We start from the raw sequence: 15,868 nt of genomic DNA on the forward strand, positions 1-15,868 counted from the left end.
GAATTCTCTTTTCTCAACTTTGACATGTTATTTACTATAAAATTGTCTCAAATATTATCTTCTTGCTTAATATTTCTCTAATACATATAAAAATGAATCCTTTCTCTCAATTTCTTCCCATTATATCTTGCTTATGACTATTATATTCCATAAGTATTTTGGTTGTTTCTAATTTTTTCGCCATTTCAGCATATGAGCTTTGAAGGACTAACTGGAACTAGCAATACTTCATATCTACATGTGTAGTGAATGACACATGATAAACCATAAAACAATGAATCATAACTTTTGCATATTTTATAAGTTTCAAATAATTAGTTAAGTGATATTTGATTCAGAATTTCATTTCTTTTTATATTTTTTGTATGTGTTTTGGTTTTTGTCTTATTTAATTGCAGGATAGAATTTGCTCTACCTAGAAGTTACAATACATAAACCTCTGTTAGTAGCCTTATTGCCACAAGATAAAAGGCAATATATTGTCTAACATGGCTCCCAGACCAAGATATGATTTATGAGTAAGTTCATTCATACTCGTAAATCCTATGAAGTCAATAACTCTAGCAATTAATTGGTTGACTTTTTTATGCTGATAAGATAATGTTCCTCATTAACCCTAGATATTTGCATAATGTGAATAGCAATTTTTGTGTATATTATACAAAGCAATGAAATGTATTCTTGCCACAATAAATATCCACTTGTAAACTCTCCCTAATTTTATCATTGAGAAACAACACTTTAAATGGTTGCCTACCTTGTATTTTGACTAAGAAAATGTTTCATTAACATAATGATTTTCAACTCTTTATTCATATCTCAATTTGCATCAGTAGCTTACCTTAACACCTACTAAGGAACACAGCTGATTCTGTGAAACTGAACTCACCAAATGACTTTGAGTGGAGGACAGCTCTAGTTGAACCTTCCCAGAGATGCATACATTTCTTTCTTGCCATTCTTCAACATGAAAAGTATGTTCCCAACTCAGGCCTGGCATCTGAACTAGCCATGTACATTCATGACATAAATTGATTTATTATTATTATTATTATTTTAAATATTTATTTACTTGAACATAAGAGTCAGAGAGAGAGAGAGAGAGCGATCATTCTTCCGTTCCCTCGCCCATACTCCAGGTGGCTGAAATGCAAGGGCTGAGCCAGGCCAAACCAAGGAGCCAGAAGTTCCATCTGGGTCTCCTACATGAATGGCAGGATCCCAACCACTTGGGCCACCTTCTGCTGCTTTTCCCAGGCCTCCAACAACAACCTGGATCAGAAGTAGAGCAGCCAGGTCACAAACAGGCGCCCATGGGGGATGCAGACCTGACAGACAGTGGCCTTATCTGCTATGCCACAATGCTGCCCCTGACATAAATTAGTTTAATCTCAACTACTAGTTATTATTATGGCACCTATATGTAATTCAAAAACAATTTATTTTATTTTTTAGTGACAGAAGATTTAGAAAGTTCCCTGTGCTTTGAGGCTTTTGAGGATTCCAGAAGACTTTCTAGGCTGAACCTGTGTTTAGTTAGCCACCTTTTTCCATTGATTCACACTACAAAAATGTGCTGAACAGCAACTAAGTGTTAGGAACTCAGTTTGTGGGGTTGAAGAAAACCTAGAAGGTACTTGACCTAATCTACAAGTGCTGTGGACATTACATGAGAAAATAATTATACATTTTAATTTGACAATAATAGCCAAAAAAGAAAGAGCTTACTAGAAATGCTAGCCATTTTCAAATTAATCTAATGATTTATTTACAATGGTAAATTTTAATTAAATTCTACCATGTGAGGGTTTTGTTTTAGAATTTGATCAGATCATAAGCATAGGTAATATTTTCAATTTTCTTTTTTAATATCATAGTGATTATTATATAAAATAAAGTCAACTCATTTTCGTAACACAAGAAAGCATATGAATGTTAGTCTGTGCTTTTTCTAAAGTGTTAAAGGCTTCATTATTTTATTTTTGAGTGCACAGCAAAATTATCAAAGTACTGAGACTTGCTCTTTACCCCCTTCACACGTGCGTGACCTCCCTCACTATCAACATCCCCTGCTTAGAGTCACATATTTATTACAACTGATAAACCCAAATCGGCATCATTATCACCTGAAATCCACAGTTGACATTATGGTTCACTGTTGGTGCTATACATTCTCTGGGTTTTGACAAAGGAATAGTGGCATGTATTCACCACCATAGTTTCATACAGAGTATTTCAGTGCCTGAAAAGTCTCTGACTCATGTGTATATCCATTTCTCTCACCAGCCCCTGGAAAACACTGAGCTTTTACTATTGCTATAGATTTATCTTTGCCAGAATGTCATGCAGTTGAATAACACAGTATGTACACTTCTCAGATTGACTTTGTTGACTCATTAATATGCATTTAGGTCTCTTCCACTTCTTCTTGTGATTTGATCATTTCTTTATTTTTAGCCCTAAATGATATTCCATTGTTGGGATATATCAGTTTATTTATCTACTCATCTTCTGAAAACATCTTGGATGCCTCCAAGTTTTGGCAATTATGAATAAATCTGCTACAAATATTCATGTGGACATGTTTTGTGTGAACATAATTTTTCAACTCCTTTGGGTATATACTATGGAGCACAAAATGCAGGATATATGGCAAAAGTATGTTTAGTTCTATAAGAAGTTCCTGACTGTCTTTTAAGGTGGCTATAGCATTTTACATTCCCACATTAATGAGTGATAGTTACTGTCATTCCACAGAGTTGCCATCATTTGTCATCTTCAGTGTTCTGGATTTTGCCCATTCTAGTAGATGGTTGGTGGTGTCTTATTGTGTTTGCACTTAATTCACATTTCCTGTTGCAAATAATGTGGGGCATCTTTCCATATGCTTAATTACCAGAGTATCAGTTGTTTCTTTCATGGATCATGTGTTTTGCGTCATATTTTAAAAGTCATCACCAAACCCAAGTCACCTAGACATTCTCCCATGTTATCTTGTGAAAGTTTTGCAATTTTGCATTTTGCTTTTTCAGTGTGTGTCCAACTTGCATTAGTTTATATGAAGAGAAGTGTAAGGCCATTCTTTTTACTTTCTTTTTAAAACCCTTGGATGTGACACTACAGCATCATTTGTTGAGAAGACCATCTTCATTGTATTGCCTTGCTCCTTTGTCAAATATATTGGCTATATTAGTATGGATCTGTATCTAGGCTCTCTGTCTTTTTTTTTTTTTTTTTTGACAGGCAGAGTGGACAGTGAGAGAGAGAGACAGAGAGAAAGGTCTTCCTTTACCGTTGGTTCACCCTCCAATGGCCGCCGCGGCCAGTGTGCTGCAGCCAGCGCACCGCGCTGATCCGATGGCAGGAGCCAGGTACTTATCCTGGTCTCCCATGGGGTGCAGGGCCCAAGGACTTGGGACATCCTCCACTGTACTTCCCTGGCCACAGCAGAGAGCTGGCCTGGAAGAGGGGCAACCAGGACAGAATCTGGCGCTCTGACCAGGACTAGAACCCCGTGTGCCGGCGCCGCAAGGTGGAGGATTAGCCTAGTGAGCTGTGGTGTCGGCCTTCTCTGTCTTCTTACATTGATGATTTTATCTATTGATTGGCTAATAGTACACTATCTTGATTACTGTAGCTTTATAAAAAAAATTAAGTGAAATATATTCTATGTTTATTAATAGTAAAACTCAATGTCATAAAACTATTAATTCTTCCCATTGGTTCTTCCATCTCAATCAAAACCTGAGGATTTCATGTTATGGATATCAACAAACCAAGTCTTAAGCTTACAGGTGCAGTCAAAATACCCATATTAACTAAGTCAATTCTGAATGAGAAGGGAAAAGTTGCAGGACTGATATTATTTATAATTATTTATATAATATATTTATATAATTTATATAGTTATAAATTATATAAATATATAATATAAATAATTATATAAAATGTTATATAATATGTAATACTTTATAAATTATTTAATTAACTATAGGTTTTTCTCAATATTTCCTCTAGTCTTTTTTTTTTTTAATCTACTTTGCTATTGTGGAACTATACTTCAGGGGTATGGCTTTAAAACCTTTCTTTCCAAAGGGAAACTGATAAAGGTCATTCAATTAATGTGCATTTATTGAATGGTTAGTATTCTTAGCCATTTTGCTAAGCAGTGACATTCATCCCAGATATTGTTTTTTCTTTTCCTGTAGTTTTACTGTATAGGTCTAAGAACATGTTAAGTGGTATTTGTGAGTACATTAGGAAATCTCCTAAGGTTTCTCAGAATTAAATGGAGGATATTACAAGGGGGATTGTATCATCTGCAACGTGAGGTGGATGCCAGAATAAAAGATTCATTACAACAAATATTATTCTATTAGGATGCTAGTCTAAAATCAATATTTATGGAAGTAAAAAGCAAGGAGCGAATAAGAAGGACATTTTGATGCAAGAGATTATTAGTGAAGAGCCAATGTGACTCTATTTTGAAACAATAAAAAGCAGCCTCCGTTTCCCATAGCAGCCCCGAGTCCTGGTAAAAGCAGGCATTCAGTCAAGCATTCCGGAGATATCAAAGCAGACCAAGGGCAGCTCAGTTGAGATTACCAAATGAGGTAACTCCCTGAACCCAAGCCAAACGGAGACCCCCCCCCAACCTGCCCTGCCCAATCACAAAAGGCCCCGCACCCTAAGCCATTGCTAACGTATCTTCCCTTTAAAAGTGTCCCGAACAAAGACCTGGGCCTTTCCTCCTTCCTCAGCTGTGCTGGTTGGTTGGATGAGATCCCTGTCGCGGCTTGTACCTTTTTAATAAAAACCTTGCTTTTGCATTTCAGTGTGATCGGGTTGCTGATAGCTTCTTGGGGATCTACTTATCTGGGCATAACAATTAGAAATCATTAAGCCAAATTGTGGGAAGAGAAGAGGAAATAAAACTATGTTGTGAATTCTAGGAGAAGCACAAAGAGGCAGCACAATGAAAACCATGGGAAAACCAATGGTTCCACGTTTCTATCCCATTTTTTTTCCTTAACCAATCCTCTCCAATACAGAGTTTCAATTTTCTTTGTTCTGTGTCATTTTTGAGTTGAAGTTGTAATAGATTTAGAAAAAGAAGGGAATCATTCCTTTGCATATATTTGAGTATGTAGGAATGATTTCTCAGAAACAATGCATTTCCAGGGAAGGCTCAGAGCCAAGAAGAGAAAAGACTTAATGGTTTGAGGGCAGCTGGTTATATTTATCAAGCCTGGGGTTCCTCTTGTGTGGTGGATTTGCCTGCCTTTTCAGTTTTGTGTTCAGCTAATAATACGAAAGCAGATTATAATGAGGGAGCCAAAAACATGCTCAATTCTATAGCCAGCAAATGTTATGATTATGCCAAAAGATATGGCTATTTTACATCATACGTTATAAAAATATGATATCATTCAAAATAAATAATGTGGAAAAAAGAAAATGACTTAACATATCTTGCTGACACATACAAGAAATAATTTTTATTAAAGGCAGCCTGTGCTTAAAAAATAAGCCCTCTATTATTTTAATCACCAATAATCAATCATACACACATAAACACACACACATTGCGTCTTTTTTTTACATGTGCATTTCTCATTATAATAATGGAACATGCTTTTTTTTCCCACCAGTAGTTTGATCTCATTCAATGCTTGAAGAATGCCTTAGAGTATTTTTTGCAACTTATTTCCCAAGCAAATTTAAATGTGTTTGAGAGTAGATGTTTATGATGAATAGGCATCCTGGATTGTATAAATATGAGAGGTAAGAAGCAGATTAGGCAACAATGTCCTCTATTATTTTAAACAATAATCTTAATTCCATAAAAGTTACCCTCTTGGGGCCAGCACTGTAGCATAGCATATTAGGTTAAATCTCTGCCTGCAGCACCCGCATCCCATGTGGATGCCAGTTCAAGTCCCAGCTGCTCCATTTATAATCCAGATCTCTACTAATGGCCTGGGAAAGCAGTGGAGGATGGCACAAGTGGTTGGCCCCTCTATCCACATGGGAGACCCAGAAAAAGCTCTTGGCTCTGGTCCTTGCCACCATTTGGGGAGTGAACCAGTGGATGGACGCTTGCTTACTCTCTCTCTCTCTCTCCCTCCCTCTCTCTCTAACTCAGTCTCTCAAATAAAAAAAAAAAAAGATCTTTTTAAAAAATAAAGAGATTAAACAAAAAACCCTGTGGTTTTAAAGTAAATTGAATGTAAAAAAAATTTACCCTCTTGTAAGCCACATCTTAGCAGAATTCATTACTCAAGCCCACTTTTTTTATCTTCTAGCATTTGGAATTTTGTGTAGGAGTGCCCTGGGCATTCTTCGCTGTGGTACTTAAAAACTGAGAACCTGCCTATGATTTCCTCAGTCATACAGTCTGAATATCTATAATCTTTCCAAGAATTTTTGTCTCCAGAATTGCACATACAATTTAGATTGCACAAAATAGTTGTGTTTATAGGAGATGTGAGAGGCTGAAGATACAATGTTCATTCTGTGAATATCTAATTCCTTGCATCATAGCACCTTCCTGTGTAAAAACAAGATACTTTCTGTATTAAAAATTGAACCCTTAATGATGGTACAATATGGTAGGGAGCTATGATAGTATATGAAATGTCAATGCAGTAGAAAATGTACAAGTCCGTAGACCTGTGGTATTGTATCCATTTGTGAATTAAAATCCAATTGAGTATTAGAAATCAGTTTCTAAAATATTAAAAACATTTTAATAACCATACAAAGTATATTATCAGGTTTTCATATCACTTTTTGATTTTGTGCCATATGGAAAAAGGACAATTAGTATAACTATCAAATATATTAGTATTATTAATCTAATCTGGAGCAAAGATTAAATTATTGTAACTTAGTTTTTAACTTTTCAAATAAAGTAAAACTAAAATTGATTTTGTTATTAAAACCTCTGATACTTTGTTGGTATTATCTGAGTTTTGCTTTTAAATAGGTGACTGAAGGCAATTATATAGCAATGAAAAGAAACATTGATTCTAGCATCTTCCCATTTTTGATGTTTAACCAATTAAAAACTGACTACATTTATACAGAATGAATTACTTCTATCATTAATAGAAATAGAATAGCTCTGCATGGAATGGATGTGGAACATATGAAAAGAATGATGGATATTATTAAATGACTAGAATGAATATACAAGGAACACAAATACACTTGCTCTATTGCAAGAAAACAACAATTTAGGGAACATTAATGCTATTACTAAATATTTAATCCATGTCAGAACAGAAATTGCATATTAAAATGTGTAATTATAAAAACATTGAAAATTCTAGTTATATATATATATATTAAAATATTTAACTAAAACCTCCCCCCGAAAGAGAGTTTATAGGTCATAATTGTGGGGAGCAACTGGGAGCAACTCGGACTAGACTAAGTTACTGGAATTAAGACTTATTCTATGCATCTGCTCTCCCACAATATGGCGCTGGGAGAGGAGGAAACAGCTTCTACACAGCTACCTCCAGTTCAACCAATAAACAGCAGGAGCTGCTCCTGATTGGAGGAGAGCAGCGTGCTCGGCGTGTGGGTAGCAGAGTTGGGATTGGTGGAAGAGGACTATAAAGGAGGAGAGAGACGGCATGCACCAGGAACATCTATCTGAAGGAACACCTGTGCAGCCCCCGAGAGAGCCGGCCGGCGGTGTGCCGCTCCCCCGCGGAAGTGGGGAAAGTGGCAGGGGGAACCGCCCTTCCACAGAGTTGGAAGGGACGGTAGCCAACCCGGGAAGGACCAGCAGCAAACCCGGGGAGGGCCAAGCAGACAAAAGAACAGCGCAGGGTCCTGTGTCGTTCCTCCGCAAAGAGGGGGAGCGACATAATGGTGCCGTGACTCGGATAGGAAGCCTAGGCAGGGTTTAGTGTCGTTCCTCCACGAAGACGGGGAGCGACAATAATCAGAGGGAAGGAAGGTTTTTCAGGGACAACATATCTGAATTTTCCAGAAATATTTCTGTGGCTAAATTCTATGGAAGATATTGTTCTGCACCACTGCCGACTTCCTGTAACAGCTCACAGTATAGTCTCTCAGCAGGAACGTTCTCCAGCTTCTTCCTGGTCAAAGTTGTAAGCCCCTTCCCAGGAGGAACCTGCACACAATGACTGGTGGATGCACACAAATGTACAATTGCTTGTGTTTTTCTAAGGTTTATGGATTGAACAATGCTCCCGACTTCAAAATATAACTTACACTACCCCATCTTCATTTAGTTGGAAATGAAATCATTGCAGATTCTATTGAGAAGAAATACTACTAGTATAGGGTGGGCCACTAATACCATATGACTGAAGTCCTTATAAAATGGAGAAGTTTGGGAAAGAACATACACGTGCACACACACACATACACTTGCACACACATATGCACACATGCACGTGGAGAAAAATGTCATGTGAAGGTGAAGGAAGGTATCTGGGTGATGTGTCAATATGCAAAGGAACACCAAACATTGCCAATAAAATGCCAGCAGCTAGAGAGAAGCATGGGGCAAATTATTCTCAGCCTCAGAAGGGAACAACCCAGCTAATCACTTCATTCTGGAATTCTAGCTTCTAGAACTGTGAGACAGTGGATTTATGTTATTTAAACTATTTAGAACTTTTTGGTTCTTTGTTATGGCAGCCGTAGGAAACTATTGCACTGAGTTTATTGGTATTCAGAATTTGTAGTGTTCATCTCTATTCTCAGTAAGGCTTTTGGTCATAAGGGCTATTTTTCTATAAGAATGCAGCTACACAGGTTTTTCTTTTTCATTGACAAATGATTGATAAGTTTCATTAACATTTGACATTATACAAGATGAAAAAAGGAATGTCAGGGACCTGCACTGTGGCATAATAGGCAGAGTCTCGGCCTGTGGTGTCTGCATCCCATGTGGGCACCAGTTCCTGTCCTGACTGCTCTTTTTGCGATCTAGGTTTCTGCTAATGGTCTGGGAAAGCAATTGAAGGTGGCCCAAGTGCTTGGGACCCTGCACCCGAGTGGGAGACCTGGAAGAAGCTCCTGGCTTCGAATGGGCTCACCTCTGGCTATTGTGGCCATTTGGGGAATGAACCAGCTGATGCAAGACCATTCTCTCTGGGACTCTACCTCTCAAAATCAGTCAATCAATAAATCACTATATAATTACAAAAAAATAAGAAGAAATGTTAAAGAATGACTCCTTTCATTTCCATCCTGGTATAAATATTATTGTTCTGTATTATTCTAACCCTTCCATTTCTCCCCACATCTTTATATTTTTACAGTGTTATTTTAGTATTTTTTTATTTTATTTTCACTTTATTTGAAAGGCAGACAGAACGAGGCAGACAGACAGACATTGAGAGATGGTCCATCCACAGATTCAACTCCCCAAATGTCTACAAGAGCTGTGGCTGGGCCAAGTGGATGCCAGGACCCAGGAACTCCATCCAGGTCTCCAAAATGGTTGTCAGAGACCCAAGAAATTGAGACATCACCTGCTGCTTCCTGGAATATGCCTTGTGAGGAAGATGGAAACAGAAGTAGGGTCGGACTTGACACTAGGCACTCCAATATCAGACTACATTGAGCAGTTTGTGAATAACTGTGCCAAAAGCTTGCCCCAGAGTTCCATTTAATAAGGCTCTCTTTGTGATGAAATTTCTAGTTTTGTTTGGTAAAACTTTGCTACTTTCCTCCTTTATTGAAAGATAATTTTATTATGAACATGTAGTTTGAGGATTTATATTATTTTGTATATTATATTATTCTGTTGAACTCTGCTTCTTTCTCATCCTCTACCTCCCTGTTTACATAGGGAAATCAGCTTATTACTCTAACTGATGCTCATTGGAAAATAAAATATTTTTCCCCTTCCGAGATTTTCATTTTGCATTTCCCTTACAAAGTTATTCCTTAGGATTTTCTTGTTTGGATTTCAGGTTTGAATATGTGGAATAAAGTCTTTCATTGATTCTGGAAAATTCTTGCCTATTGTTACACCAAATAATCGTTCTGAATGATTAATGTCCTTTCTTCTTCTGGAATGTGAATTAAGTGAACGTTGAATCATTTTGCTTCATCTGTTTTTTTTTTTTTTTTTCTGGAATGTTTTCTGCATTATCTAATGTGTTTCCAGTTTGGATTCTAGATTATTTCAATGTATTTTCTAATTCAGTGATTTAGCTTTTTATCTGTTTTTAAACCTAGTCACTGAGTTTATCTTGTGGTCTTATATTATTGTTTGTATTTTAGAAATTACATCTTATTTTTTGAAGTTTTCTATGCCATTCTTTTAGTTCCTATTTTATATTAATATTTTAAAATTTATTCACTATTTATTTAAGAAACAGAGAAACACACACAAACACATGCACACTCAGAGAGAGAGAGAGAGAGAAAGAGAGGAGGCTCTCATCTGCTGGTTCACTCCCAAATGTTTACAACAGCAAGGACTGTGATAGGTCAAAGTTTAGAACCAAACTCTGATTCTCCAGCTGATGATAAGAACCCACCTACTTGAGCCATCACCCACTGCCTCCCAGGGTTTGCATTGGTAGCAAGGTGGAATCATGAGTGGAACCATGTCTTCAACCCAGACTCTTTGATATATGGTACATGTGCCCTAACCCAGAGTCCCAGCCACTAGATTAAATGTCCATCCCTCAATATTTAAGCATATTAAATTAAATCATGCTATAATCTCTGATAATTAATACATAAGATCGTTGCTTATCTGTTCTCTGTGGTTCTGGTAATCCTCTAATGAGAAATGTGCCTTTCATCACAGATGTCAAACTAAACTTTCATGTTAGGGGATGGTGAGGATTGCCAGAACCACAGAGAACTGAAAACAAGTTGCAAATAGAAGAAACCACCACCAACCTGAACAGATCAGCAAAGACCTTATGAGAAATGTGCAACTTCTTTTCAATCTGATTGATTCTCATCCTCAGGTATAGGATTTTGGAGGTAACTTTTGTGGAAGGAGCCCCTATACTACTACTTACCTTTTGTGGATATTTGGTTTTGATTTCTTGACACCATCCTTCCTTGCTTCATTAGGTTGTAAAAACAAACACTCAAGTTTTACATATCATCAAATATGTTATAGGAAGAAAAATGACTTTTCACCTCATTTATGTTTCTAAGTTTTATTACTACTTCAAGATTGGTCTGGTGCTTCCTTAGAAATTTCTCGTCAGCATGCAGAGAATTGTAAAGAAAAGAATCATCCACAGCCTTGTTTCTAGCATGATTGTTGAGTAATTTCATCTCTCATTACAAGAAATCAAAGGCCTCATTTTTTTAATGTTCAATTTGTGTCTGAGGCAGAAGCTGTGGAAACTTTTATAGTCGGTATTGTTTACATAGGTTTTATGGATAAATGTATGTGCTTTGTAATGCATGCAAAATTAATCAACTTCCCATTTGATGAGTGATTTTACAGTGGAGAAAATCCCCATTTCTTGTGTATTTTATACTTATTTCTTTTATGATACTTCTCATTTGGTAACATGCGTTCCTGCTTGAAGGACTTACAGGGTACTGTAACCTTCAGGCAGGCACTGTGCCTTATTCTTGTACACAGAATGGCTGTGTGTCTAACTCTAACCATGGAACACTTGAATCTCAATTCTTCCATTAGTTACTCTATGTTGACTCTAACTCTCTGGGCATTAGTTTTCTTATTTACAAAATGAGAACACTGTTTACCCTATAAATAGTTTGAAGATCGCATAAGTGAAGCAATGAAGAGCTACCTATCAAATATTAAATGTAAATCATTATTTAAAATATCTGCCCCAGTAACAAGCACTATTCTGTAGGCAGAGCTTTCAATGGGTGCTTTGTTATTGATATATCAGCCAGTTATCCTAAGAGTGCCGAACAATCACACAATGAAACCCTATTGCACCTTCTGAGTAAAGCAAATTAATCCTTACAGATTGTAAGTTTACGAAGGCTAATTTTTTAAAGCTAGCCAATAAACAAGTTAAAATTTAAGTTACAGCTGGAGAACACAGTAAAAGATGGTGATATTGCCATAATTTATTTTAAATTTCTTATGCATATGTGACATGTTTTTTGTATTTGATTGAAACAACTCATTAAAATGTATCTCATCCCTTGTGTTTTATAATAAGAATCACACAATGCCAAGGAGTCTGTTATATTTAGTATGATCCAGAAAGTCTGCCTTTATGTGTAGCCAAAGTCTATCTGATAAGTAGAATTAATTTCAAGCAATATTATCCAAAAACGTTTGAGTTTTCATTTTGTAATTCCCATAACCTAGCTCAGATATGTCTCAGGGAAGACAAAGGAAAGGCCTTTCTCAGCACAGTTCGTCAATGTTCACCCTTTGTCGTTTGCCCCATGATAAGCACAAGCTGTTCTTTTATTGTCATATTTTTGTCAGATCTGAAAGTTTTAAAAATAAATACAGAAAGAAAAAGATTCATCATTCATGAGCAAGTACACAGAGAGAAATCTCATCAATGTTTACATTTTAGCAGAGAGAGGCAAAGGAAAAAGGAAAAAAGAGATACTTTGGCCCATTTCTTTTATGTTATATAGAAATGTTGCAAACCAATAAGGTATTTTAACTGTGCTAAGATATGATTTGGCATGTGGTATTTTTCCTTCTTCACACTATATCTCTAGCAAGAGAATATATAAATTACATCTGTCAATCATACTTTATAGTATGGAACCCATTGTCCCAATAGAATCTTGCTTAAATACATGTATTAGGAAGCCCAAATATAGAGGCATAGGATTTGTTTAAACATAGAACCTTTGGTGGTGGAGTTATATTTTCATTCTCATTTTTTATAAATATCTAAATGTTTTGCCATATGAAATCATTACTGCGTGGCCTGCTTTTTCTCATCTGCTGCGGTTATGCATTTTGTTAATTGATTGCCTAATTTAAATCTTTGCTAGGTTACTTTGGAAGTAAATTCTGTTTTGTCAAGATTGATTATCATAATATTCAGATAAATATAATTTGATATATATTCATAAGACATACTGGTTTACATTTCTATTTGGATTTTTTTCCATGTTTTGGTTTCAAGAGACTGTTAATATTAAAATGCATATGAATGTTTATAAATTTTATCTGCATTCTGCATTTCTTCCTGGATATTTTTAGTTTCTTAGAAAAGTTATCTTCATGCTTTTGGTCAGAAATGTAGGAAAGGAGACAGTAATTTTTATTTTTTTCTAACAACTGAGAAAGAAAGTATTGGGTAAGAGTTGAGGAAATTATAATTAATCATCGTTTCTATGTGCTCTTATATTTGTATTAGTATTTTAAGTGTAATAGATGTTTTAACAACTAGGAAGGTCTGAGATGTTACCGTGTTGTAAAGCTAACAATGAGTGTGATATAATCTGATGGTCACTGAAAGAAAACATAGGACTCTTGGGTCAGAAACAGGACTTTATTATTCCTGGTATAGTGGCAGCATGGGCTTCAGACTTCCACTGGCTCTATACTCCCCTAAAGTCCTGTGGAAGCAATGCGGAGTAGCCCAGGTGGTATATACACCCAGCAGTCTATGTCACAGGTGAGGGACCCTGAGCTTATGAAATCCCAATGTCTGAAAGCCTGCTAGCAAACCTGCCACATCTTTGTATCTCCGCCAGACGTTATATTTATTATTCTGGACAAAAAACAACTCTGCCTTCTGCCTCAGAGGGAGACAAGGTCTTTCTCTTCTATAATATTCAAAGTTAAAAAAAGGCCCTGGCCACCATGTTTTCTCAGGTGAGCAACACTAGACTTTTGACTTCAGCCTTTGTAACCACAGTGGGTCCAAATTTGAAATATGCGACTTTGAAGAACACTTAACAGGCGGCTAAAATCAAAAACATCTAGAGCATGACCAAGTGCATGCAAATGATTGCAGTAGCAAAATATTCCAGAGCTGAGAGGACACTGAAACAAGCTTGAGTGTATGGAGTAGGATCTTTAGCTCTGTAGGACAAGCTGATATTAAGGCACCTGAAGACAAGAAGAAATACTTCCTTATTGCTGTGTCCTCAGTTCAAGGGCTAGGTGGGGCTGTTCATTCCTCCATTGCTAAACAGATGAAATGTGAGATGGCTAGGCTCACAGCAGCTGGACAAATATGATGGTGGAACTGGGGACAAAGGGACATATTTTATAGGACTCATTCTGACCAGTTTCTCATGGTAAGCAAAGAGGTTGGGGAAAAACCCCCTACTTTTGGAGATATATCAGTAATTGCTCTTGAATTATTTAACTCTGCATGTGAATTTGATGAAGGGTCTATCATCTTTAACCAAGTCAAGTCTGTCATCTCCTATAAGATAGAAGAAAAGCCCATGTTTTCCCATAATACCACTGCAGGTGCTGAAAGCATGAGTAATCTTTGATGATGTTGCTGCTGATGTGCTGTGAAATTACCAAGAATACAATCAAGCCCATATCATCTACTACTCCCTGAAGGAGTCCACCACCAGTGAGCAGAGAGCGAGAATAACAGCCTTGGCAATGCAGCACAAATGCTTCTGAGATAACTGACAGACTAACTTTGACATTCAACTGTGCCACCCAAGCTGTCATCACAAAGGAGTTGATTGAAATTACCTCTGGTGCTACAGCTCTAGATTAATGAAAATCAAGTTCCATCCTCATGCAAGAGATAAAGAAGGAAAAAGTCAGCCAGCTGATTTTATTTTTAGCTTACTGCTGTCAGAAGAAATGGTCCATTGTCTCATGTACTAAAAAGGCAGGATATGTGTAAATTATCTGACAGTAAGCAACCAACAACGAGAAAAAATAGTCCTTGTCAAACTGTCAATTCTGTGACTTAAAAGCCGCTTGGAAGATGCTCCTAGAAGATGGACAGAAATACCATTGCTTTTTGTCCCAAATATATCTTAAATTTTGTCTGCAGGATATGAAGGGTCTTTCCAGTTCATGAAAAATGCACATTATGTAAAAAAAACTATTGATGGATTTCCAAATTGTTTTCATAGGAACAAACATCTGTTTTAATTATTTTTTATTGACTTGAGAGGCAGGGTGAGACAGACAGGTCCACTTCCTGCTTTACTCTCCAAATGCCCACAACAGCTCGGATTGGGCCACATCTGAAGACAAGATCCGGGAACTTAATCCACATCTCACACATGGATGGCAGGAACCCAACTACTTAATACATCACTGCTGCTTCCAGGGTATGGATTAGAGGGAAGCTGGAGTCAGGAAATGAGGCTGTGAAATGGAGTCAGGCACTCCCCCGTGGGTTGTGAGTGACTTCAACACCAGGCTAAACAATTGCTACATAAACTTACCATTCAATTCCATTTCCCCACAACCTTTCTTTCTTTTTTTTTTCTTAAAAAATTATTTATTTGAAAGTCAGAGCTAAACAGAGAAAGAAGGAGTGAGGGAGGAAAGAAGGGAGGAGAGAGAAAGAGAGAGAGAGAAAGAAAGAGAGAGAGAGAGAGAGAGAGGACTTCCATCTGCTGGTTCACTTCCCAACTGGCCACAACGGCTGGAGCTGCGCAGATCTGAAGCCAGGAGCCAGAAGTTTCTTTCGGGTCTCCCATGCGGATGCAGCGGCCCAAGGACTTGGGTCATCTTCCACTGCTTTCCCATAGCACAGCAGAGAGCTGGATCGGAAGTGGAGCAGCCAGAATCTGAACAAGTGCCCATATGGGACAAAAGCACCACAGATGGCAACTTTACCTGCTATGTCACAGCCCTGGCACCCCACAACCTCTCTGAAGTACCTTCATGAAGTCTACCATATACTTACATTGTATTCAGTGTCAATATTTAAACACTTGCCTCATTCCTTTC

The 15,868-nt window shown here is 37.2% G+C and overlaps 1 pseudogene; it reads left to right on the plus strand.

Annotated features, from left to right (window-relative positions):
- The first annotated feature begins 13,844 nt into the window (after positions 1 to 13,844).
- LOC100351234 (ATP synthase F(1) complex subunit gamma, mitochondrial pseudogene) lies at positions 13,845 to 14,672 on the plus strand (annotated as a pseudogene).
- The last annotated feature ends 1,196 nt before the right edge of the window (positions 14,673 to 15,868 follow it).

This window comes from Oryctolagus cuniculus, chromosome 6 (genome assembly GCF_051225735.1).
Source record: "Oryctolagus cuniculus isolate XC-2025 breed Fujian yellow rabbit chromosome 6, ASM5122573v1, whole genome shotgun sequence".
Classification (NCBI taxonomy): Eukaryota; Metazoa; Chordata; class Mammalia; order Lagomorpha; family Leporidae; genus Oryctolagus; species Oryctolagus cuniculus.